General features: G+C 42.8%; 1 protein-coding gene across 12 annotated transcripts in view; it reads right to left on the bottom strand.

Annotated features, from left to right (window-relative positions):
• The window catches only part of CPS1 (carbamoyl-phosphate synthase 1), a 256,402-nt gene that overhangs the window by 91,962 nt on the left and 139,272 nt on the right, over positions 1-25,168 (bottom strand). For 10 of the 12 annotated variants that reach the window (XR_016468447.1, XR_016468446.1, XR_016468445.1 and 7 more), the window contains 3 exons: positions 17,795-17,894; positions 17,107-17,216; positions 16,125-16,293 (listed from right to left, as the gene is read on the bottom strand). The gene's annotated coding sequence lies outside the window, so the exon portion shown is untranslated. Of the gene's footprint in view, positions 1-578; positions 3,803-5,920; positions 5,975-13,361; positions 13,866-16,124; positions 16,294-17,106; positions 17,217-17,794; positions 17,895-25,168 lie in introns of those variants that run through there. The other 2 variants (XR_016468455.1, XR_016468456.1) reach the window with 2 other exon arrangements.

The raw sequence follows: 25,168 nt of genomic DNA, 5'->3' as shown, positions 1-25,168 counted from the left end.
AATCAGCATCTGTTGTTTTCAGTGTGATCTATTCGTTGTCACAAAACAGCATCCGAGCATCCCTGCTGCCTGTTTATGAGAGCATCACCACCTCCACGTTAGCATTTGTTTACTCCAAATGCTGGAGCAACTGCGGCAGCGAGAGGTCAATACTCTGCCATAACATTTCATCCCATTATCGTTGACTCATGCTAGGAGGTGCAAATGACAGCCCTGAGTCCTTGCCAGTCTCACACTCTGGTTTCACTAAATGCAGCCTCCTGGAAGCAAATTTCAGTAGGCAGGAAGCAGCAAGCTCAACACGCCTTCTTGTATTATGTCTCTTGCTTATCTCCGTGGACAATTAATAGGATCCCTCTTGAGTGATAGGCTGTCAGGACTTGTGCCTTCAGCACCTTCAGGTATCAAAACTACATGGACACACATACAGCTGAAGCACCCCCAGGTAGAGGGGAGGTGGGAAGGGCTGCAGTATTTGGGGGCAGAAACATTCCCAGCCATGCCTCTTTCCCCATGACACAAAGCACATCTTTTACAAGTTAATTAATAAATAAATAAACAAACCACACAACCCAAATGTGCCCTGAGCCCCTAAATGCATATATCTAATCATCCACACAATGTCACGTGCATGTTTCATGTCTTTGCTGTGAGTGCTGCACCTCAATACCCAGCCAGCACCATGCTGGAAGCACTTGATCCTTGCTGCAAGCCCTCACAGCAGCACTGCCCATTGCTTCCTTTCCATACCTTTGGCCTTCTAAGTTAATCAGTATTTAGCAATGCACACTGAGCTTATGCTCAGACTTGTGCACATTCGCCCTACCAGGACAAAGCCCAACATAAGAGTGGATGTTTTCCTGCATGGCTGAGAAGCAGCCACAACCACGCTGGCCAGCTCTCATGTTTAATTACCTTCCCAACAGCAGAGTGCATGCTGCTCAAGGTCACTCCAGCCCACCGTCCCTGGAGAAGGATGTGAAACATGAACGACTCAAGCCTTCTGGTGTGAGTAAAACATCCAGGCCATCCATAAGTAATGGCAGTTCATTACAAATTTCAGCATGTCCATGCCTAAGACCTCAAGCCACAAAGGTCCATGAGCAGCAGCAAATATGACAGACAGAAGGAACCTGGCTGGAATTCAGCTTTTACAGGTGAAGTACCATGGGTAATATGAAGTTAGAGGTACTAGAAACTTTCTAGTAGCCCTTTCTGTATTTCTTTAAAACAGAATCTTTTTAAAAGTAGATTGGATAAATGAAATGCAGTAACAACAAAACGAAGAAAAACTGAGCTCCACGCTAATCACAGATAGCAAGACAGCTCTGTGTTGATCACACTAGCCGTGGCCATCACATTATTGCAGCAAAACACCACAGTTATTACGATTATTGCTTTATTTAATTACGTTATTATTGCAGATGCAGAGGGAAATGCTACTGTCGTCCAAAAGGAATAAATTGGTTTTGAGATCATGCACATTCTCCTGTATCAGGAGAATATTAGAGATTATCAAAAGGGAGAGAAAGGTGGGAAGTGAAAAGAGAAAGAAGGTGGAAACAAATTTGAATGAGGTTATCATATGTTAATGAATATCAGAAAATAATTTTGGAGCCATGGTACTTCCTATTACTAAGAGTCCTCAGCATTATTTAATCCAGCCCCAGACAATCCTGTTAGAAGAGACAATGGACAGTAAATGAAAACAAACAGAAAAACTAGCTGAGAGTGTAGGAAACAAGCCAGGAAATTTCTTGGGAGTGAAACACAGCAGCAAAGGAACTGGAAGGAAAGCAGACTGCATTGCATCAACACTGAGCTGTGTTTCACAGCCCTGCTATGAGTGTGTGCCATGAGCTCAGCACAGTTCACAAGGGTGAACCAGAGTAACACTGTTAGCATCCACAGGATAACGAGAGTGTGAATCTCGTGAGCATGAAAATAGGATGCAGTCTAGAATCCACCCCCGCAGTAGTTTTATCAAAGGGAGAAGGGTGGAGGAAAACTAAAACAACAAATAAGAAGTTGAATCCACACTTTGAAGACGTTACGTGAAAGTTGAAGAAAATTCATGACAGACAAAGTCATACTGCACACATAGAAAAGATCTACTGACATTGTAATATTTCTTAGAACCATAGAATGGTTAGGGTTGGAAGGGAGACCTTTATGGCCATCTAGTTCCAACCCCCTGCTACAGGCAGGGACACTTCCCTCTAAATCAGGTTGCTCACAGCCCCATCCAACCTGGCTGTCAATGCTTCCAGGGAGGGGGCATCCACAACCTCACTGGGCAACCTGTTCCAGAGTCTCACCACGCTCACAATAAAGAATTCCTTCCTAATATCTAGTCTAAATTGACCCTCTTCCAGTTTAAAACCATTTCCGCTTGTCCTGTTGCTACCTGCCCTTATAAAAAGACCATCTCTGGCTTTATTGTAGGTCTTCTTGAGGTACTGGAAGGCTACTATAAGGTCTCTTATGTTAAAATCCTCCCATGCGCTTCAAGATAATAGTTTTCCTGAAATCATCTTGGCTTACTGCGCTAGGATACACATCTATGGAGCACTTCTGGCCTCCTCCCATACAGAGCCACCCCCAGCACCCTGAAGTTTGCATTAGTTTTGAAGAAAAATCTGGATTTCAGAGGCCTCTTCCAGCTGAGCCACCTAATGCTGCTGCAGCCCTGGCCATCCCGCAGCCTCTCCCCAGCACCCAGTGCACTGTCTCACCCTCGCAGGGGCACAGAGCTGCTATTATTTCCCACCAAAGCCCTGCGATTCAATCCTTTGCTTATTCAGCCAGCTCTTCCACTCATCGCTTTGTGGAGCTCATTGATTTCATTGTCTGTCACAGAGTGAAGCTGACATTTCCTTATCAACACAGACTAAACACCTGCTTTATTTCAACCCACAGACGACTCGCAAGGAATAGCACAATGCCCCAGTAGGGCCAGAAGTATCTTAGTCATCAACTAGCCTGTTTTTGCTATCCCTCAGACTTCAAAATCATTTAGGACCACATCTTCATCATCTAAGTGTTTTTCTGAATAAATTGCACACGTTGAAATGTTTGGCACACCAAGCTAAAACAGAACAGAAAGAAAGAAAGCAGTCCTGACGTGAGAAAATGAAGCAATGTGACTGAGGACTGACACCAGACGCAGCCCTGTCACTCTGGTTTTGCACTGGGGGTAAATACACTGACAGCTGTAGAGATTCTCATCATTCATACTTATGTCAGCAGGACCCAGACTGAATGTAGCACACGCAGCTTTTGAGCCACCACTTCCAGCCCTACATAAAATGCTCGTAGATGCGGTGCAGGGAAAGCTCACTGCTCTGAAGCTTTGCTGACGTTTAGGCACAGTCACAAGCTTCTACATGACGTACAGGTGCATTTGTTGTGGTCTCATTTCTATCTCAAAATGTTTCAGGAGCCCTTTTTTCCTCACGTGTCACTTTATGGGTGCAAAACCTCCCTTTGCAAACACCACCTACACCTAAGCAAATCTATTTTTAAGACTACCTCTAATAAAGCCAATGATGCACTCAAATTCCCATCAGTGCTCTCATTTGCAGGATCAGAAGCATCAAGAGCCTTTTAATTTTGTAAGTGAGGGGGAAGAAAATTGGGAACAATCATTTCCCTGGAGCTGCTTACCTTAACACCATGCCCTGAATTTCACAGAGACAGCTGAACCAGTGTGCAGTGCAAGGGCAGAAGCTGGCCCTCACTCCTTGTCCATCACTTGCTGCAATCACTGGGCACCCACACGTGCAAGGGTTGAACCTGCATGCTGAGAAGTAGTCATGTATGAAGAGAAGACAACTCACACCTTTGCATCCTCTGTTCTCATGACCAGCCAGGTCCTGAAGAAGGTCTCCAAAACATGCCTTGCACTATTAACAGGCTGGTGGGGCAGTCCTCTACTATCTGTCCATCATCTCCACCAAGCTGCATTTCCATTAAGATGTGCTTACCGGAGCCCACCAGAGAGCTTTTTATTTGTGCAGGACTGGAATATCACAGGAGAGTCAGAAAGTAATAAAGCAGCAGGTGCCAGATCCTCGACTAGTGAATATTAGCTGTCAGGGGATCAGGGGAGGCAGGCTGACGTACATCAAGCCCCATACTTTAAGGCAGTTCAGACTCTGCTCCTCCATTGTCAATGGGCATTTATAAAAATTAATCAAGGTTGAATTTAATCCAGCAGAACCAAATACCATCAGGTTTCCATACCTGTTCATTTGCAAACAAGGACCCAAAATGTATTCCGAGGTCCAAGAACACTCTAGCTGGCATCTGCTGATCAGAAACCCTCCAACAAAATTGACAACACAACTTTGCTCACAGAAAAGGAATATGAATATGCTTCACTTTGCTTTTCCATTAGCTCTCTGCTGCTGTGCCCGGTGAGGACAGGAAAAAAGGAATGCAAAACCACAGCACCGCCTTGCTAGTGAGCTCTTGGCAAAAGTCATCGGAGCTGTTCGGGCTACTGACCAACCTGCCATCTGGTCAGGCAACAGAAGCCAGGAAACTACACAGAGAAAAGGTAGCAACAGACATTTTCAAATGCATTCTCACATTTTTGAAGTGACCTCTTGCTTGGATAACCAGCTACTTTTCTTGCTTTCTTCCCACTGCTGTTAGCAGATTGGGCCCACAAACTTGAGTAGGAACCCTACGGAAACCCATATAAACCCCCAAGGCATGAGGCCAACGCAGGACCACGTCCACACCCAGGGTGGAACACCTGAGAAACTTCCCCTTCCACGAACATGCCCTACAAACAGCTTGTAGGTTCTCTTTTTGCTGTTAAGTTTATATATTTCACCTTCAGAGCCTGCAGATAATGAGTAGTGCCACTCCATCATTTTTATAGATGCGCTCTCCTGTGGGCCATTAAAATCATCCAGTGGCAGGCAGCCTCTCAACTGCCTCCACTCGGGCTGAAACCATCACAGATGTCTCAGAACATGAGACTTGATTCCAGACTCATTCATATTGAATTTACTTTATTTAAATTGAATTTACTGACTTTGATGAAGTGTTGCTCCAGATTTAGATGGAGCACCAAGCGAGGCTGGCACCGTGTGGCGTTTCATGCCATGATTCACACTGACTAAGTCCACTTAACTATGAAACCATCTATTTTAGATGACTAATTCCACCACAAATTAAAGGCTGTTCATCTTAACACATCCAGCATGAAAAATCATTGGCTGTCTTCACCAAACAGCAGAAGCCCCTTTCTAAGAACCACGCTTTCTTTAGTGCTGAAATAACAGCAGACTGGTAAAAAGCCTCACCACTGATAGACTGTCTTCATCATATGGTATTAAATGTGAGAATGACTGAAATTAAGCACCTTTCTCTGGAAAGCTGACTTTCTGAAAATCAGTTCTTTAAAACACAACGAGCTGAGCGCCCAGGTTTTACAGCACTTAGCAGCACCAGCCATGTTAAAGTGCTGGCCCTCGACTGCCAAGGAGCACAGCTGTGCAAGAAGAGACAGAAGCTCCTCATGGTAATGATTTGATCTTCAGATTTAAAAGGCAGAGGCACAGCAATATTCACTTATTTGGCTTTTCAAGAAAGCTTTTTTGGGGAGGAAAAAAGGAGGCCGTGGCTATCAACTTCAAGAAACAAACTTCTAATTAATGGGCTGTGCCAGATTCTTTATCTACAAACATCCTGTTCAGCAGCTTTTGAAAAAACACCGCTGTCTTTAATTGAGATGCCACAGTATATGCAAAAGAACAAATAGGAACATTACATCTCTTGTCTGCAAAAGCTGTATTTCACTCGCTAATGGCTGAATTTGATCTAGGCCTGAAAACACTTTGTGATACTAGAACTAATGATCTACGTTACGTGCAAGATGTGAGGACATGAAGGAGTTTCTACTCACCTCCTCTTTTCTGGGAATGTCTCAGTTAAGACTGGAATCAGTGCAGGTTAACACCTATTTGCAAGAGAAATTAAGCAGTGGGAATCAGGTAACAGGCACAGATGACCAACACAAAAACCTTTACCAGATTGTGTGGCAAAGCTTTGGGAAATCCAGGTTGTTACCAACGAGCTACATAGAAACAAACCACCCTTTTTCTCAGTGCTACTTCAGTGGAGGTAACACAGTTCTTCCCCAAGTCTTAGAGGTGGAAATTGTTACAGAATGTGATTATTTCTGTGCTAGATTCATTAGTAAATGATTACTCCATTTGTGGGCACTCACTCGGCACAGAGGCTGACGTTGTAGAGTAAATAAAAATACTCTTTAACTGCATCTTTCTGAAGGCATCAATACTTTGCAACGTCAATGTCTCTTTCACTCAGGAAAAACTGCAGGTCATGTTTCAGCTGAGCCGTCCTTTGCTGACATTTCCCAGCTGAAGGCTCTAATGGCCATAAAGCGGAGGGAATTTTCATATGTTTGTTGCTGGAGTGAGCTTTTGTAGAGAGGACTTCAAGATGTCACATAAATATTGCTGTCTCTTATTGATTTGTACAACAGCTGAGGCAAGGAGCAAGGAAAGTCCCTTTGCACCAATAATGCCTCCTATTGTTTCTCAGCAGGATCAGAGTGAAGTCACTTACCAGAGGAGAAGCGATTTCATTCTTTATGACCTCGCTACCAAAAACAGCTTCAGGAAATTATCTGTTTTGTTGTGCACACACCCCAGCTGAATGTCTAGCAAACAAACCTGCCAACGTGTGCTCAATCCCCATTAGTTCTATGTCTACTGGGCACACCTTCAAGGCTCTGAAGGGAGGCACCAGCAAGCACAGCATGCTGGAATTAGGACACTCTCTATGATACAACTGCCATTCCCAACCCTTTATTTTCCCACAATGCCAGCTGTCAGTCTGCCACGGACACTCACTATTTTCTATCATCTTCCTCTGATAAACACAGGACACAGGTGAAAGATGGGCAGCTTTCCTGGAACTCCCTAAGAGAATGGCTCTCTATCCCCAGCCTAGTAGGTTCCCCATCAGGAATGGCAGCATGCCTCCTATGAGCATTCTTCAGCTGCAGTAGCATTTCCCAGCTCTGCTAATTGAATTAAGCTGCTGTTACAAACATTCAGAGCAGCTTCACCAGAGTATTTGCATTCTCAGTAAAACCTGTAGCATCTTTAGATGTCTGGAGCTTAAGTGATTTCATAGGCTCCCTTGGGTGAGTTGGATTTTCATGCTTTATCATGAACGGGGAAGAATCTATTTTCTTTTGTCACATCCATCCCCATTGCTAGAAGTTATAAGCAGAGGGTGAGAGAGGAGATGGAGGAGGGGGGGTTTATGGGAGCATTAAACACTTGAGAAACATCCCCAACACTTTCATGCTATTACTGAGCTTCGGGAACGTCATCTGTGTAAGTGCTTTTCTAATGCTCCTAAAGAGACCAGATTTATCATTTTTTGCAGCAATACAACTGTGCTAAGCCAATCCTGCACCACATCACAGCTCTGTGTGCACCAGAGAGCAGACAGCAGTGTACAACTGGCAGGGGTATTTAGCATCCCACAACAACAAAACATTTCATAAACACGTGTAGAATTGCTTTGATGACTGGAAAAGAATGACCGAATTGGGGTTTCAGATGCCAGGCTGGTTTTTGGCACAGTGCTGAGCTGGCACGTCTCCCAATTCTGTTCCAATCTGGTTCTTTATTAGGCCGTGGATATATTGTAATTAGCGATTATACAAGATGCTATGTGGTTAAATCCCTCAGGCTCCTGTTTTGTGTGTTATTTGCTCTATCTTGATGTTCCTTGCCCAGGTGAACATCCTTTTGGGAGGCACTGGGGAGCTGAAAAGTGGCTTGCAGCTCAGAGATGTGGGAGCAGGGCCCTGCCCCTTCCTGACCTCCTTCTGTGTTCACACTGCCCCAGCTCAGTCTCCTCCTGAGGAGTAACAGGGCCACAGGATCCCGCTGAACTTTGGAGGGAAAGCCAGCCAAGTAAAGTTGTACATCCAATTTTCTTGTCAAATTTCATTTCACAAAAAAATCTCCATGATCGAGATGTGCTGAAACAAGTTATTAGGGAGAATATAAATCCTTGCATGTCATTCTCCCCCATTTCCTGATGCACGCTGTAAGGTGGACCACTCAGGTAAAGCCTCAAAGAGGGCAAAGGTGCAAAGCACGAGGCTGAACCCTCTGGCTGTCCTTTCCTGACATACAGCCATTAGCACTCACATCCTGGGTTTTCCCTGCAGGTGTAAAAGCAGAGAGACAGCCATGCTCCTTCTGAAAGGGGATACTTTCATTTTACAATAACACGCTCCATCAAAAACTCTTCTGGTTACCTTTTTTGGGTGTGCTGATGACAGGAAGAAAGGACAGTCACAGATTTGGATAATTACCAATGCAGAGGGCTCACACCCCTGTATTTTTTCAGTGCTTTAATGCAATTGACTTCTAATTAACTTACATGTGACCTTCGTGGGTACCATTCCAACAGCGCCCTTCAGTCTCATTCAACTCCAGTGTACCCCATTTAAAGACAAACATGCCAAAAGAATTATAATTACAATATTGCACTGAAGTGTTTTCAAAAATAGCCAGCTTTACTATTCTGTTCAGAGGACACGTGCAGAGAAATGAGCTAACCACGCACCCGCCCATCTGAAAGCTGACTACGGAGTTTATTCATCCCAGTTGCAAAAATCATAAATAGAACAGGAAGGTGAATCAGAGGGTACAGCATTACGGCTATCATTTTGCTTCCCTCTTTGGATCAGGTGGTTGTGCTGGAAGGATTAAAGCCTATCAGGCATCGGCAAGGATAATACTCGATATATGGGGAGCCAAATATTTTAAAGAAGATTTTGTAGGCTACTGTTGCTCATGCATATAAGCAGGCTAAGAAGCTGGCTGGAAGAATAAATCTTAGTTTAAAGAATTTCTGATTTAAGTACTGAACTGTATAGCTTTATAACTTTGTTTCCCTAGAGTTGTGGTTGGGGAATTTAACTTAACAGCTCTAGGTTTGCTCTCACCAGAATTTCCAGAAAACTGAGAGTTGAGAGTCTGAGAAAGAATCACTGGTTTTGCTCTGTGATTCATTCAAGGAATGGTGTACAGCAAAATCAGATTCACCAGTAGGCTACGATTGCCAGTTACGTGACAGGTGGGTTTATTACCAGGGAAGGCAATTTACAGACACAATCTGACATTTTGAGATGTCTGTTCTCATACAGCTGTAAATTTCTCCCTGCAACTTACATTACATTTAGGAAACAATTCAGAAAGGTCTAAAATCAACCTGACTCCAGCTGCTTCAATATCCCTTAAATCAAGACTATTTCACACTAAACAAGAGCCAAAGAATCTGAAGAGCTGGTATTTTGAGAAGGAGCTGCTTCTATTCAGTCCCACAGAAGGCAGAAGCAGGTTGCAGGCCTGCCTTCCTGCTCGGATTTCTGAGATATGTTCTGCAACACAGATGTATGCCTTGGTGAACTGCAGGGATAGGCAAAGAACTTAAGGATACCAGTACCTAGGGGTACTGCGAGTGGGGATTTGTCATCGACTCTTTATCCTCAATTGCATTATTCAGTCATTTTATTATATTAAATATTATTTGCATTATATTCATATCTTACTATCATACTAATAATATCCTATTATATTCAGCATCACTATCTGGCAGTTGCCTACAGAGGACTCCCAGGAATCATTTTGAGACATCATCAGCTAACGCTTCTGTGTTTCTCAGTTCTGGCTCACTACATTGCATTGCCTTGGCTTCTCTCAAGGAGGAAGAGTGGAGGAGTCCACATTGTACTCCACTTCTCCAAAACCCCATCCCCAGCCAGTGCAGCCAGAAGACTCTCAGCTCTTCATCTGCACAGTGCCCAACAAAACAAGGGCCTGATGCTTGGGAGGGCTGGTGGAGCCCCAAGTGCCACAACTGTTCTCCAGAAGGTATACTCCATCAGGAGCTTTAGGAGAATCAGCATTGCTCACCTCCATTTGGCATAGGTAAAAAACATGACAGGAACATCTCCTGCCCCAGCACCTGCCCCATCTGCCTGCGAGGCACCGCCAGACTGGCTGGTTGGAAAAGGACAGGCAGGGCAGCTCCCTGTGCTCCAGGAGGGGCTGAAGGGCTCCAAGTTCTGACTCATCTGCAGGCTGCCACCAAGCTCGAGGTGATCACTGGATATCCCTGCATCTCCATGTTGCCTCTATAAAACCATCACATCACTTTCCTCCATGACAGTCTCCCCTACTTTATGACTTGGAGTCATAGGGAAGGTCTCCCTTTCTGCACCACAGAATCAAATTGTGACCAGCTCCCCGTGCCACATGTTAAAACAAATACCAATAGAAATCTCTCCTGAACAACTGAGCCCCCAGGTTGGGCAGTGCACTGCAGCTGTCCCTTGGAGCTCCCCAAAGCTCCAAAGCAATTCCAGTGAAGATGCAGCACTCAGAGCAGAAGGCAGGAATTGTTATTTCAAAGAGTTAGGATGACAAAACGTGCTTGGTTTTGCATTTGCATGTTTTTCTAAAAGAACATATATGAAGATCTGCAGTGCAAAAACCCCAGGTCCAAAGTCCCAGGACTGCAAATTAAAAGGCACTTTTTTCTTTTCTTATTTTTCCTTCATCCTTCAAAGAATTTCAGCACAAGTTCTTTGCATCTGAGGTCAATGTGTAACACACTGCTTTCTGCCGCAGACCCAGGAGTCCCCAGCAAGAAGATCTTAGAAATAAACATGCCTCTGCCAAACCCTCTAGCTTTGATAAAATAACATTTTGACTGAATTGTTATTTTACCCGCAGTGTTCTCACTAACCCTGTTCCAACTACAATGAAGTTAAGAAACATCACATCTCCAATCCCTTCTCCCGCTCTTTAGCCATCACAAAGAATTTCTAAAAAAGAAAGACACTGCCCTTTTTTGTTCAGCTCTTTTGTAAATCACTATTAAATCTGCATTTGCACTTTATAGTACAGTTAGAAGCAATTTTATTAAAGTATTTACGATTATGAAGGGCATAATATGAAAATGATCCATCTCTCCTTTTTCTACTGATTCATAATATGAGAGTGGGAGTTCAGGCAATAAAATTACCAGCACGCCAGTGTCAAACAAATGAAAGATGCCACTTTACGCAGCACGTGGGCACCTTATAGAATTCACTATTGCAAGACAGCTACATGTCAAGTGGGGCTGGATTGAAATGCAATTGGACAGCACAGTTATGAGATGGCAGAGATGCCATACCTACAGCAAGGTACTCCCAGTGTGTTTTCCTGACCCTGGGAAGGGGCACCTGCACCCCACATCCATTCCTACAGCAGAAGGTTGACCAAATCTGAGGTGAAAGAATGTTGTTCATGTGCTATTTTCCTGTTTATCATTTCTAAGATGCAAAATTGGAGTGGGCTGGCCTGATTCCAGCATTCCTAGCTTCAAATGCTAATTGCAGCAGATATTACTGATAGCTCTGCTGCTACTCCATACAGCAAACTGCATACCACTAGGTAATGAGTAATGAATGAGCAATCAAATCTGGAGGAGAGGGCGTTTTTCAAGCCTTTAAACCTCAATAACATTCCACAAACATAAAAGCAAATTCACAATGACGAATGCGAGACCTAATCCATCTGAGGCACTGTTACCTCCACTTTTACATGAAAGCTGATGTTCCCACTCCCTATGTGAACGTTTTGGCCTCATCTCAGTTGGATAAGGAAGGTGAGGCCAGGGCTGGTGTCCTAACACTAGGTAGGAAGAAACACTTGCATGCCTACTGTTACACTGTCAGTGATAGACGAGTGGTGTGCTGATTCCACCCGCAGTGCACTTGACTGACTGAAACAGCATTTCTAACCCCTTTTCTAAATTCCTGGAGTACTTTTTCTTTACTTTGCACACAGAATTGAGAGACACCTACTTGATTTCTTCTTGTATATTTGATTCTAAAGGATGCTGTGTACTTCCTTCCCAAGTGGTAATGAGGAGTTACTCCAGAGTGTTAAAGAGGACAGAAGCCATGGCACCACCTGGTATGTAAATGAAAGACTCCAGCCCCTCTGCATAGCAGCTGCAATGAAAGGAAGAGGCATTATGGTTGCCGCACAGTTCTTTGCATTTCCTCCTCCAGCTGGTGATTGCTAGGAACACCCCCGAAGGAAGCAGAAAGACTGATGTCTTGTTCCATGGGAAGCTTTGATGAAAGTTCCCATCCTGCTCTCTAATGCAGGGCATGCATTTTATTACAGGGTGGGGAAATTTATGGTATACGTTAGCTGCAAGACTCCCAAGGACAAACACACACAAGAAAACAGAGGTGGAGCTCTGAAAGAAAGGAACCTCTCCAATTTAATCTATGTTAAAACCTGACAGAAATCAGGAGAACAAATGCAACTAGATCAGCTAAAATCGTGATGAGAACCACACAAAGCTTTCTTCATTCCTTTGAACCAATAATATGTGTTCAAGCTTTTATACCACATTAGATTTTTTTGTGGATCTGCACTCTGGGGAAAGATCATAATAAATTCCTCAAGTATGCAAGCCAATGGGTTTAGCCTTTGCAGGAGAAAAGAAACAGTGATGTTTGCATGATAATGTTTTGCTTTTGATGCTTACCATTTTGCTTTCATTGCATCACTTTTGTTAACATGTATTTATGCACACTAAAGATTACATAAAAGTCATTCTGAAAAGATAACACACAGTAGGATTTGGAAGGGTGAAATCAAATAATCCCATCAGCTCGGCATTAAGTACCCAGCTAGAAAAAGGGACAAGATCTACAACATCCTTTCTTGTTTACTTTGTGTAATTGCTTTTGAGCTTTCTTGCAAATTGGTTTGCTGAGAAACACAGTTTTGTCTCCAGTAAGGTCTGCTTTCCTCCCAGTACACAAGGTTCTGGGACCAGAGACAAACAAGGAGATAAAGTAACTGTAAAGGCACAAGCCCCCAAAATGCCTCTGCTATTTTTTTCCTGTAGGAAACAAAAGCCAAATTTCTGATCATCTTTATAGATCACACGACCAACATCTTGCAGGATAGGTGCAGAACTGTGGATTGCAAGCTCACAAAGCTGATAATTACAATAAATGTAACAACTGACTGAAGTGTTGTCCCTGAAAGTAATTCTCAAATGTAAATTGCCAAAAAGTAAAGTTTAACAAGCAGCAAAAAGCAAATATTCCAGATCTCCAATTTTATATCTATTTTTCTAAAGAAAAAAAAAAAAAGAAAGAAAGAAAAGAAAAAGAAATATTGACACTAAACATTTTGAAAGAGAGAGAATTGCTGTTAGTGGCATTTGCAAACATCCACCCAGCTTGCCACTTGCCCCAGTATCACAGGATCACAATTCCGTTTGGGGATCAGAGTGAAACTAGACCATGGGAGATTTGCTCAGCTCTTGCACAGAGGCAGCTGGGGGAAGAAGGATACTGACAGTTCACATTTCCCCAGAAATCACAAATCCCCCTCCAAAGCTCCCAAAAGCCTGCAGGATTCTTTTCACTGACTTCAGCGGGGTTGGATCAAATCCTTATGCATGCTGTGGCTCCTGAGGTTGGAAGTGCTTCAAGCTTACCCTGTTCACGTTTACCAACTTGCTCTGCAGGGAGATGATTTATTTATTGTCTCAAAATTCTCCTTCTCTTGTTTAATACAAGTAGTTTATCATTGTATTGAGGAGTTCACTGCAGGCAAGATGGAAGGCAACAATGCATTCCTTGTGCTGGCTCATGAAACTCCTCTTTCTGATGCAGAGATGAGCTGGGGAAAGCCTTGTGCAGATGACCTGTAATTAGATCTACAGAAAATAGGGGACAGGAAAGGAAAAAGAAGAAAACAAAGTAGGGGTAACTTAAGAAGAGAGGAAGAAAAAGAAGGGAGAGACAGATATAGAAGTCAATTCTAAGTTACAGGACCCTATCAAACAATTTTGGGTAGATCACAAGACGTTTCTGAACTCAAGACCTTTAACCAAAGACACCATTTATGCTAGGGCAGGCACAGAAACTGTCCATCATTCTTGACATGATGGGCAAGCCCATGGTGGGCAGGTGTAGCCAGGTTTGGAATTGAGAAGTCTCTACAGCAAGGTTCAGCTTCCAGCCACGGATTGTACTGATGTCCAGCAGCATAACAAGCCATCCCTTCTCCTCCAGCTAACCACTGGGATTCCTGCATGGATTACAGCTCATGTCTGCCAGATTATGGGTTTGGCTCAGGTGAAAAAGATGTTCTTTATCTACCTTGTTAAAGCGATTGAGAAGGTTCAGAGTGGAAGCAGTTAACAACATGCTAAGTGCAATTTAGGGCTCTTCTGTCTGGAAAAAAGCCAACTGAAACAGAATCACACAGGTATTTTCCTATCAAGCCACCTCAGAAATGCACATACAAGCTACAGCTGGCTACATAATAAACTGAAATAAACTGTAATTGTTCCTCAGGCTATTGCCCCTCAGGATTGTTTCCAGGGTTTTCAAATTACATGAGTAACTACATTCTTCTAAGTCTTTGCATCCTCTTCCTAATTAAAACATCTCTCACACTTATCAAAGCAGAGATATTAGCATTCCAGGCCAGGCACCTTTCCTTCCTAACAATTCCCTCTGTGCCTGGTAAGAAAGCCAGCAAAAGAATAGAAGGAAAAAAAAAAAGCAAGACAAAGAGAGACAGGCTCTTTCTCTTATATCCAAATCAAATCTGTTTTAGCAGTTGTCTTTCTATGCTCCCCTGTTCTTACTGGCCATCATACTATTTTACAAAGCTGTCACCATATGCGAGATATTTGGCTTCAGGGAGAAAATGATCAAGATGAAAGAATTACCTACTCCACTTCCACCAACCTCGTGAATCATTCATGTTCCTTACCTGAATCACAGCCAGCTGCAGTTACCTGTCACATTCTGGATTTAAGATACATACAATGTAGCATTTACCAATGATCATTTCAAATGTTCCATTAACCCTCCTTTCAAATACACACGTTCTATGCTGACATACTACAGGAAGAAACAAATAATTGTACAGTTTGGCATCTTGCTGAAATGCTACAGTTTTAGTTGAAAGGTACACAGGTTTATACAGCCAAGGAGTGATTTTATTTATGATATTTCAGAAGCTGTACCTAAGGATGAGAATACCAGCTTCCCTTGGACTTTTCTAACAGCAGGTTTTAGATTCCCAAGTGAGAACTGCAATGGGTGGAAGCCAGAAGTAAGAAGGCCAACCAATGAATCAGACAAGTAGAATAGGCCTCACCAAAGATGCTCACATACCAATGACCTGTTTCTGTCTACGCAAAATCATGTACAAGGCTCACAAAAGTTGTTGGAAAATGCTCTAAGTTCTCCACGAAAACTATTTAAACTCAGTTCAGCAGAATCTATGTGAAATTTTATGCAGGAAAACCAACACTGGAGTAAACCACGTGCACCTGTGTCCCCATTTAAAAACCAGGTGTATAACCTCACACCTATGACAAAAACTACCATCCAAAACCAAACAGATATTGCTCCAAGGCTAATTAAGATGTCTCATAACTAACTTGCTGCTGCATTTATCAAATTTCAGCAGCAAAGGTAAAAGTACATTTTGAACCACCTGAAATAAATTCTGAAGACTTCCAGCAGGTCACTTCTACCCTGAGGCTTTTGTGTCAGTGCTGAACATATTGCTCCTGCCAGCACAGGTCTCATCAAGGCACTGCAGGCAGAGCAAGGCCAGTATGATCCTGCTACCCAAACTTTTATTGCAGTAATGGGATTACAGGGAGAATTGGTTCAAAGATGAAATAAAGTGTTCAGTTTAAGCCATTAAAAATAGTTACTTTGCTGTCAGATTATTAATCGTCTGTCATAATATTCTTAGAGGTGATTATAAAAAGTATATTTCTGTGTAGTCAGAACGCCCTTCTGTCAGACACTGTGGTAAATGAAGATCCAGCAATAGAAACACTGCCTCTGCACAGAAACACTGCCATCTCTTGATGAGCACCAGGCAGACAGCCACTGACTGCAGCCAGGCATGCACTCAAGATGTGGCAAACACCAGGTTAGCTGTTTTAAACATTAATGAAATACTCTTTTTCTTTTTTTCAACGTAGCTTTATCTTACCTTTCAGGTAAGAGAACACGTTGTTCTGCAAACTCAGGATAATTCATTAAGCTATGGTAACCTGCTTTTCAGACAGAGCTCAGCTGAACCAGATTACTTTTCCTCCAGGCACCCAATTTTGCTCTTTCGTTGCTGTAGCACTGGAAACTTCAGCAGTTACTCTTGGTACCTGCAACACAAAAGCAGATTTAGTGCTGGAAAATCACTGAAAGATGCAGCATGAAATACTACAAAGCCAAACACAGCTTTTTCACACAAAAGTTGCATCAAATGAAGCAGCACATTGTGAGCCAGTGTTGCTGCCGCTGTGCTATTGATCAGGGAGACCCTGTTCTCAGGTTCTCCTGCTGAAAAGCTTCAGCTCAGCCCTGTGGGCAGGGAACAGGGTCTGTGCAGCAGCATATACTGCGGTTCTTCAGAGGAAAAACACACACATTTCAAGCAAAAACTCCAGCATCTCACTCACTGGAAATGAATCATTTCTTTCATACTCTTTGTGAGCCAGTTAATAGCTTCTTTTTCCCCTAATTAATACCAATACAACCATGGTAAGGGCAAGAGTAGGTTTTCTGCTTGGACTGGTTAATTTTCATGATTATTTTGCAAGGCATCTGGGTCAGCCACTGAGGCTTCAGTGTATTCACTATCCTTCAGTGGTACATAGTGAAGGCATAAGTGAATATTGCAAAATTTAGAGATTCCAGTTCAGTGGGAACATGAAATTGTGTCAATGGAACAAGTGGCCTGTTCCAAATTTCAGTTATGATATATGGTAGAAATTTTTAAAATATGTGTTAAGGAATAATGAAAGATAGCAGCCATTTTAAAAGTATGTCCTTGAAATAGAGACTAGGAGAAAAAGCATTCATTCACTTCAGGTAAGTCTCCAACTATACCACACAAAGACCATCTCCCAAAAGAAAATCCAGATAGTAACCATAGATTCAGATTCAAAAGGCCTGGGTACTTTGATGCAACTCACCAGGTCCTGTTTGTGCTGGAAGCAGCCACCAACAGATGTCCACAAAGTCCTGTTTCTGGACACAGTTTCACAGAGGCTCTGGTTTCCAGGCACTAAGCCTGCAGATATGGCTTTAACAAAAAAAAAAAAAAAAAAGGAAAAAAAGCTTAAAATGGTTGGTTTCTCACATATGGAAACATTATTAGGAAGCAGATTCTGAAGGAAGAGAAGTTGACAGCAATGCAATACAGCTGGTGGTGTACAAGGTGGTGGTGTATGAGGCCTCGAAGTACATAAATACATGACATTTGTCTTTTGTGTTTCTCTGCCTTCAGATTTTACCTCTGGAAGCACGCACTGCTTCTTGTTACGTTAAACTGCAATTAACTGTGGAAAATCATATTTTTTAAGTTGTCTTTGCTGACATGTCTTAACCTCCCTAATACATGTGTAATTCTTATCTCCTTCACGCACTCCCATTAACTTGACTGGCATCCCCGCTTTCCCCTCAGCCCTGCAGACATGCATTTCTCCACCAGTCCCCTCAGAATCACCCCGAGGGGCCCTGGATGAGGGACTGGCTATAGGGGAGCTAGAGATTCCCTCCCTTAGAAAAAAAGAAGAGACTAATGAATAGACACAGTGCCTCTGCTCCAGGTCTATGCTATAAGTCAACCAGTCATTTAACACCACATGAAGGACTGCTTACCTTTTCTTCTAATGCATCCAATGAAGGAGGACCACGATCTCAGGAATTGAGAAGCCATCTGGCATGCTGAAGCTGACAAGAGGTTGAACCACTTGTTGAACTGCAAAAGAATATTAAGATCTGTGAGAAGAGAGGGTTTGGTTCACTGGGAAAGCCTTTGGTTGGTGGGAAGTGGTTGGTGGGTACAGTGACTTCCAGTGAAGCTGCTCCTGAAGGGAAATTCAACTTAAGAATAACGTGCAGATTTCTTTTTCAATGCCAAGTTAGTCAATGCTGGGAGAAATGACTCAGGAACGCATTAGGTTACTTGTATCTCCAAGGGAAGAACAAACACCTTTATGGACTTATGTAAGACAGGTTATCAAGCTCCACAAAGGCCTCGGTGGATGACATCCAGCAATCTGCAGTGTGCAGACACAGGAGTAATGTCCTCTGCCTGCTTCAGGAGCCACGGACTGATATCACAGCACTGCTCCACGCAGTGGCTGCTGCTCAGATTAAATCCTCTTCCCATCACCTGAGCTCACCACACTGGAGTGGGTGAGACAGGGCACCTCCTTACCCCCAGATCCAGCCATACAATGACACAAGCTAGAGCTGCAAGAGTAGGGCAACTGGGAGACACTCAGAAGTGCACTTGTGATCCCTGCTGAAATGCTCGTATGGATGTATCTAGAAACACTTTCGAAGTGGGAATGAATTAGAACTGGTTGAATTTGTCTCCATGAATAATTTAGCAGCTACATTTTGTATTAATTGTTGAATAATTTATTCACAAATAAATTTTCTCCGTTATTTGACCTCTGCCACAGAGTAAATGACTGCTATTTGGCAAATAAATTACTGTACAATATTTATATGAATATATTAATTCTGAATATATTTGCCTATTACCCCATTACTTCCAAATTCAATTTTCTTAACCCTTCCTCTTGCAGTTTGCGCTCACTGCAGACAGCAGTCAGCCTTCATTCAGAAGCTGTTCCTATTGCCTAGTCTGGTTCAATCTAATTACATGTCTCAGTGTATATTCCTAACTATTTCAACCTGTTCTCAGCGTGTTCCTTCTGGATGAAGTCTGGAGATCAGCTGCAATAGACATGGTGATGTGCAAGAGCGTGCATTAGTGGCTGGCTGGATGTGGGAAGCAGCAATTATGGAAAATACTTAAACAGAGATGTGGGCTTTTTTGAAGGGCACCTGAGCGTACACAAAACCTCACAGATATTTGGCAGGGACTAAGTACACAATCCTTGGGCTTTTAGGAAAATCATTTTCTGAAATATTGTTTTTACCTAAACTCCAGGGCAGCCAATTTTGTACAGTTACAGTCATAGTCTAGAAGGAGAACACTTCCATTCCTGGAAGTGCTCAAGGCCAGGCTGGAAGGGGGTTTGATCAACACAACCTAGTGAAAGGTGTGCCTGCTGATGTCAGAAGAGGTGGAACTAGAAGGACTTTAACGTTCCCTGCAAACCAAACCATTCCATGATTCTTGCATCCATAGAAACATAGATCATGCTGCCTTATGGACATCTTTCTACCTTGGTATTTATGGAAATGGCGTTTGTGAGAAATGCATTACTAGCTGCAAAAATTTGCTTAGAATATTTGTAGTCAACACATAGTTGAGAAACTTGTCTGAAAACTACCTTTACTCTCTCCTCTTAGAAATGAGCAATGCACCTATAAAGAAATCATGCCGGACTGAACTCTGCCTTCAAGACAGCTGCAGCAACAGAGAATCACAGAATTGCCAGGGTTGAAGGGACCTCAAGGATCATGAATCTCCAACCCCCTGCCACATGCAGGGCCACCAACCATCCCACCTAATGCTAGACCAGGCTGCCCAGGGCCCCATCCAATCTGGCCTTGAACACCTCCAGGGATGGGGCATCCACAACCTCTCTGGGCAGCCTGTCCCAGAACAGAGAAGTAGCTTCTCTTCCAGAGAAGTAGCAAGGCACTGCACTGCATGTTCAAATATAATTAAAAAGTGTTAAAAGACCTGGATAATACATAGTTGACAGGATATTTGGTTCACAGATTTATGGTAAACATATCAAGGCTGTTTTCTTCTAACCATGCTCATGTGACTTTGAATCCAGCAGCTATCCTAGACGAGGCAAGAAGTGAACACGAACTATGTGAGCCCTGTGGTTTGAGGGCTCCATGTGACTGGTTTGCTGCAATTTGCAGAACTATGCAATGAGGGAACAAAGCTGAGGAGAAGCTCTGCAGGATTTTATCACCCTTCACTTGCCACTTTTCAGTGAAAAGCATAAAAACTTTACTGCTAAATTTGCTTAGACAAATCGTCAGTTAAAGGCAATAATCCCCAAACATTTTCAATCACAGTGACAGCTGATTTTTTTTTTTCTGGAAGAAGTCAGCATCTTGGATATAAATATTTAACAAAACCCATCACTGTAAACATGAGGACTGGTAATTTTGAGCCCCTTCTACATGTCGGGCTGGCATTGGCAGATTTTCTGCATTGATCATATGGGAAAAGGAACACAGTCAAAATGATTCCCACTCTTCCATGCTAGAAACGTTAGGTGAGGATACTGAAGAGCTCATACATGCTACTGTAATCTACTTGGTGGCCTACTGTTCTCTACCAGAGAAGGAACCATAGGAAAAGCCTTGTACTCTGTAATTTAATACCACCATTGCAGGTTTAAACACCTCAGACTGCTTTTATACTCAGGGTATAAAAAAGAGACAGAGCACTATGTACATTTGGGATGATTTCATCTCCTTCATCCAGAGAGTAAATGTTGACTGAGACAAGACCTTTATCCTGCAGGGATCATATATATTCTCAGCCTTTTTTTTTGCATCTTTTCCACTCTTTTCCTAAGGAGATCAATACAAGAGCTTCCTTCTTGGTTTTTGAGTTTCTCTTGCCCAAGCTTAGAATAGCTACCTGCTTTCAGACCATAGCCAAAATTACCTGGGAATGAAAAGCTCCCCATGATGCCTTCTTTTTCTTTTTTTTTTTCCCTTCTTGTCAAATGTAACTGTTTAGTGATTTTTGTTTGCTTGTTTTTCACTTTGTGGGAACAGAAAGAAATTCAATCTGGAAGAATCTTCTGGAGAAGGCTTCATCAAATACTGCCTACAGCCATTATAGAGAAAGAGAATCACAAAGCTGTACAGTGCCACTGTGTCACTGCATTTCATACGAAATGGTTAGGTGTTGGTTTTGTTTATTTTTTTAAGAGAGATTTCCCAGCTTGCTATCAGCTCTGAACATAACTACAAGGCTAAAAACTTGGACGGACATCTCCGATACTCAGTATTACATATCGTGGAACGTGCAATTAGATGATGGATCTTGATCTTCACGCAGTGGGAATGGGGTGTATTTTTCATTTATTCTCTGTGCCATTCCATGCATTGTTTTTCTGTTCTTTGTTACCTCAATTTTAATTCATCACGTCCATTATTTCCTTCTAAACGATTTAACTTACTTGCAAATGGAGAAGCAGAGAAGGGGAAGAGGGATTTGCTGCTCTCATTTTTTGCACCTGCTTGCTTTCACCTACAGGGCACTCTTTTTTCATGCTTATTCTCTCATGTCTCTTTCAATTATAGGCAGTTTTATGCAAAATGTTATCTCTGAGTAGCCTCACAAGGAGGGCCTAGCTGTTTTTCTTACTTGCATTCTTCTCTTCCAAAGATATAATTAGTGGTATCCCTTAGGACTTAGTGATGCTCTTCCCTTGAAACAGATTATCTATTGTCATCTATTTTCTGGATTTCACATTCCCCAGGAAGTATTCTTTTACTGAGCTATAATACTCACAGCAGAATTTATTGGAAAATTTGCACCACTTGTAAAAGCCAAAAAGTGGGTGGTACTTACATGAGACGTGGATCTTGAAATAATCCACTAAAAAGAGAAAATTCACTACAAAATAATTTATTTCTTATAGTTGTGTGTTTTGATTCGCTCATGGTTCTGCCTACAAACGATGCACTCATCTCAATTTGGATATCAAATTTCTGGAGAGCATATGAGTAGATTAACTGAGTAGCTGAGGAAGTGCGGGATAGATGAGTGGACAGTGAGGTGGGTTGAGAACTGGCTGACTGGCAGAGCACAGAGGGTTGTCACTGGCGGTGCAGAGTCTGGTTGGAGACCTGTAACCAGCGGTGTTCCCCAGGGGTCGGTGCTGGGTCCGGTCCTGTTCAACATCTTCATCAATGACCTCGATGAGGGGGTAGTGGCCACCCTCAGCAAGTTTGCTGATGATACGAAGTTGGGAGGATTGGCTGACACGCCTCAAGGCTGTGCTGCCATTCAGCGAGACCTGGACAGGCTGGAGAGCTGGGCAGCAAGAAACCAGATGAGGTTTAACAAAAGCAAGTGTAGAGTCTTGCACCTAGGGAGGAATAATTGCATGCACCGGTACAGGTTGGGGGATGACCTGCTGGAGAGGAGCTCTGCGGAGAGGGACCTGGGTGTCCTGGTGGACGACAGGTTGGCCATAAGCCAGCAGTGTGCCCTTGTGGCCAAAAAGGCCAATGGCATTCTGGGGTGCATTAAAAAGAGCGTGGCCAGCAGGTCGAGGGAGGTGATCCTCCCCCTCTACTCTGCCCTGGTAAGGCCTCATCTGGAGTACTGTGTCCAGTTCTGGGCTCCTCAGTACAAAAAAGACAGGGATCTCTTGGAAAGAGTCCAGCGGAGAGCCACAAAGATGGTGAAGGGCCTGGAGCATCTCCCCTATGAAGAAAGGCTAAGTGATCTGGGTCTGTTTAGCCTTGAGAAGAGAAGACTGAGAGGGGACCTGATCCAGGTCTATAAATATCTAAGGTGTGGGGGGCAAAGTGGCGAGGCCAGACTCTTTTCAGCAGTGTGCGGAGACGGGACAAGGGGAAATGGCCAGAAGCTGGAGCATAGGAAGTTCCGCACCAATGTGCGCAAGAACTTCTTTACGGTGAGGTGACGGAGCACTGGAACAGGCTGCCCAGGGAGGTTGTGGAGTCTCCTTCTCTGGAGATATTCAAGACCTGCCTGGATGCCTACCTGTGTGACCTGGTGTAGGGAACCTGCCTTGGCAGGGGGGTTGGACTCAATGATCTCTGGAGGTCCCTTCCAACCCCTACGATTCTGTGATTCTGTGAGATCTCTGTCTGGATCATAAAACAGTATTTATAGTTTTTATAAACCAGAAATGACTGCAGAAGGTAAGCATTTTTTGGCTGGCCATGAACAACGTAACATCACATAACATTTCTTCAGTAAACAGAAAATATATTGATCTGCTTCTTCACCCGGCACATGCAAACCCTGGGCTAGGACCTTTGTTCAGTAAATAATCAGAATTACCAGTCATTTTTTACTGGCTAGATCCTTTTCAGCTTTGTTTTTTGAAGATCCTGGGGACAAGCAACCACGGGTCTCTCCAACAGTTTTCTCCCTTCCTGCGAAGGTCAGAATGCCCTTGGTACCAACTGGATTGACACAGGAGGCTTCACAGCACTCAGCATCTATTTCTCCTTCCCACATTTGTCTACGTCCTTCCTTGTTCTCCCATAACTCTATCACCTGGGATGGTTTTGACAATTCTTTCCTACATGCTCAATCTGATTTAGTTTCCGTATATTTCCCCAGGGACTTGAATTGCTGTTCATGCCCCATTTAGTTTCCTTTTAGAGAGAACACCTCTCGGTGTAAATGTAGTGTCCTTAGCCCCAGGAACATGAAGGGGAGTGTGGAGCAATTTCAAGGCTGCTCAATTTCTTTGACTCTTACTTTACTCACTTTCCTACTGTTCTTCAAGGAGGAGCTCTCTCTAGGCCTATAGAATTTAGTCAGTGCACCAATTTGATTTCTCATTTCATGCATTCTTTGCATTGTCTGCATGAAAACATAGCCTAATCACAGCTTTCATCCCCTTGCTCTCAGCAACAAGTTGTCACACACTTCAACCTCCAATCACTCTTTGGAAAAAAAGGAGAAGTCTTATAGTAAGTACCAAACCAGTAATGCTGGAGCATTCTCAAGTATGGCCAGTTCCTCACTGCTCCTGGTTGCTCTGCCAACAGCACCAGCCAGGGGGTGAACCAGTTGGATTGCAGCACTTCAGAAAAGTACTTGCTTCTCTAGAAGACAGCCTTTAGAAATGTAAACGTGTGTAGGAGGATCTATGCTTTAGGCTGGCTCCTCAGAACAGAACAACTTTTAATTAATTTTCTTAAATGCTGCCACAGGCTCCTCTTAAATTGATGAGAAGTGCATTTCACTTTTCTTTACAGAAAGGCATTGTAGATTACACTTAATCTGATTAGGCAGAAAAAAAGAAGAAAGCCAGCTGTGTTCTGAGGGCTTTAAATATCTCCTTTTAAACAGAGAACACTGTTTATATCAATCCATATTAGTAAGAGGTAAAGCATAGCTAAACAATCATTTTAAAATATCACATAACTATTTTATTATTGAAGCCTCCTTGTTACGAAGGCATCTTACAGTAAAAAAAGAAAATCTGAGCGAAAATTGTAATTCACTGACTCTGAAAGTGTTAAAGAATTAAAGCAGTAGAGATTTAAGATTATCTACCAAGGAAATGAGCCTTGAGACCTGTATCACAATGTATTTGGTTACAATTTCATTTCTGAGGGAAATTATATTAAAAAAAAAAAAAATCACATAAATCTTTTCAAATAAGGAAAGAGATACTGAGGAATCAGGATGAGATTATATCTCCTGGCCATTACTTCCATCCAGAGGACTTTATTTTGCAAAGCAGCTGAATAACCTTACCCACATGAGCAATGAAAAGCCAATTCATCACTTTAAATCAATGGTCCCAGTTGACTTAATTGAGCCCTGAAAAAGGCCCCTGAGACTAGACTGTGTCAGTGAAGGCTGCCCTGCTTATGACAAAGCAAGGAACAGAAACCCAGACTCTGTTCCTTTTTCATTGTTACCTTACTACATGTTTGTTAGTTAATGGATGAAAGCAGAACCATGAAGACTGTTGTTAATGGGAGAGGGGAGACTGTAAGCTTGTCTTTAGTTTGGATATTTGTCCCACACAAACACAAAACCAAATCTGACATTTATCTAATTACTCTGACACAATGTCCTCAATGAGGTAAAGATGAGAAGCATGAGGGGATGCTGAAGAGAAGGTTAAAAATGATGTACAGCTACACTAACCATTGAGGCTTAAGAAGAGTGAGACGATATGGCCAAGCTATATGTATCGTAGCAAGATACAATGGACTGACAGTAAAAAAGAGGTAAATTTTAATTTGTGATAGGTAACATGACTGGAAGTAGAATTGTGTAGAATAGGTCTGTTGGAAAGGATCTTTAAAAGTCGCTTAGTCCAACTGCCTGATCAGTAATCAGTACGG

This window comes from Phasianus colchicus, chromosome 7 (assembly GCF_987193195.1).
Source record: "Phasianus colchicus chromosome 7, bPhaCol1.hap1.1, whole genome shotgun sequence".
Lineage (NCBI taxonomy): Eukaryota > Metazoa > Chordata > Aves > Galliformes > Phasianidae > Phasianus > Phasianus colchicus.
The sequence above is the reverse complement of the archived record's forward strand: the minus strand, read 5'-3'. Positions and strand labels throughout refer to the sequence as shown.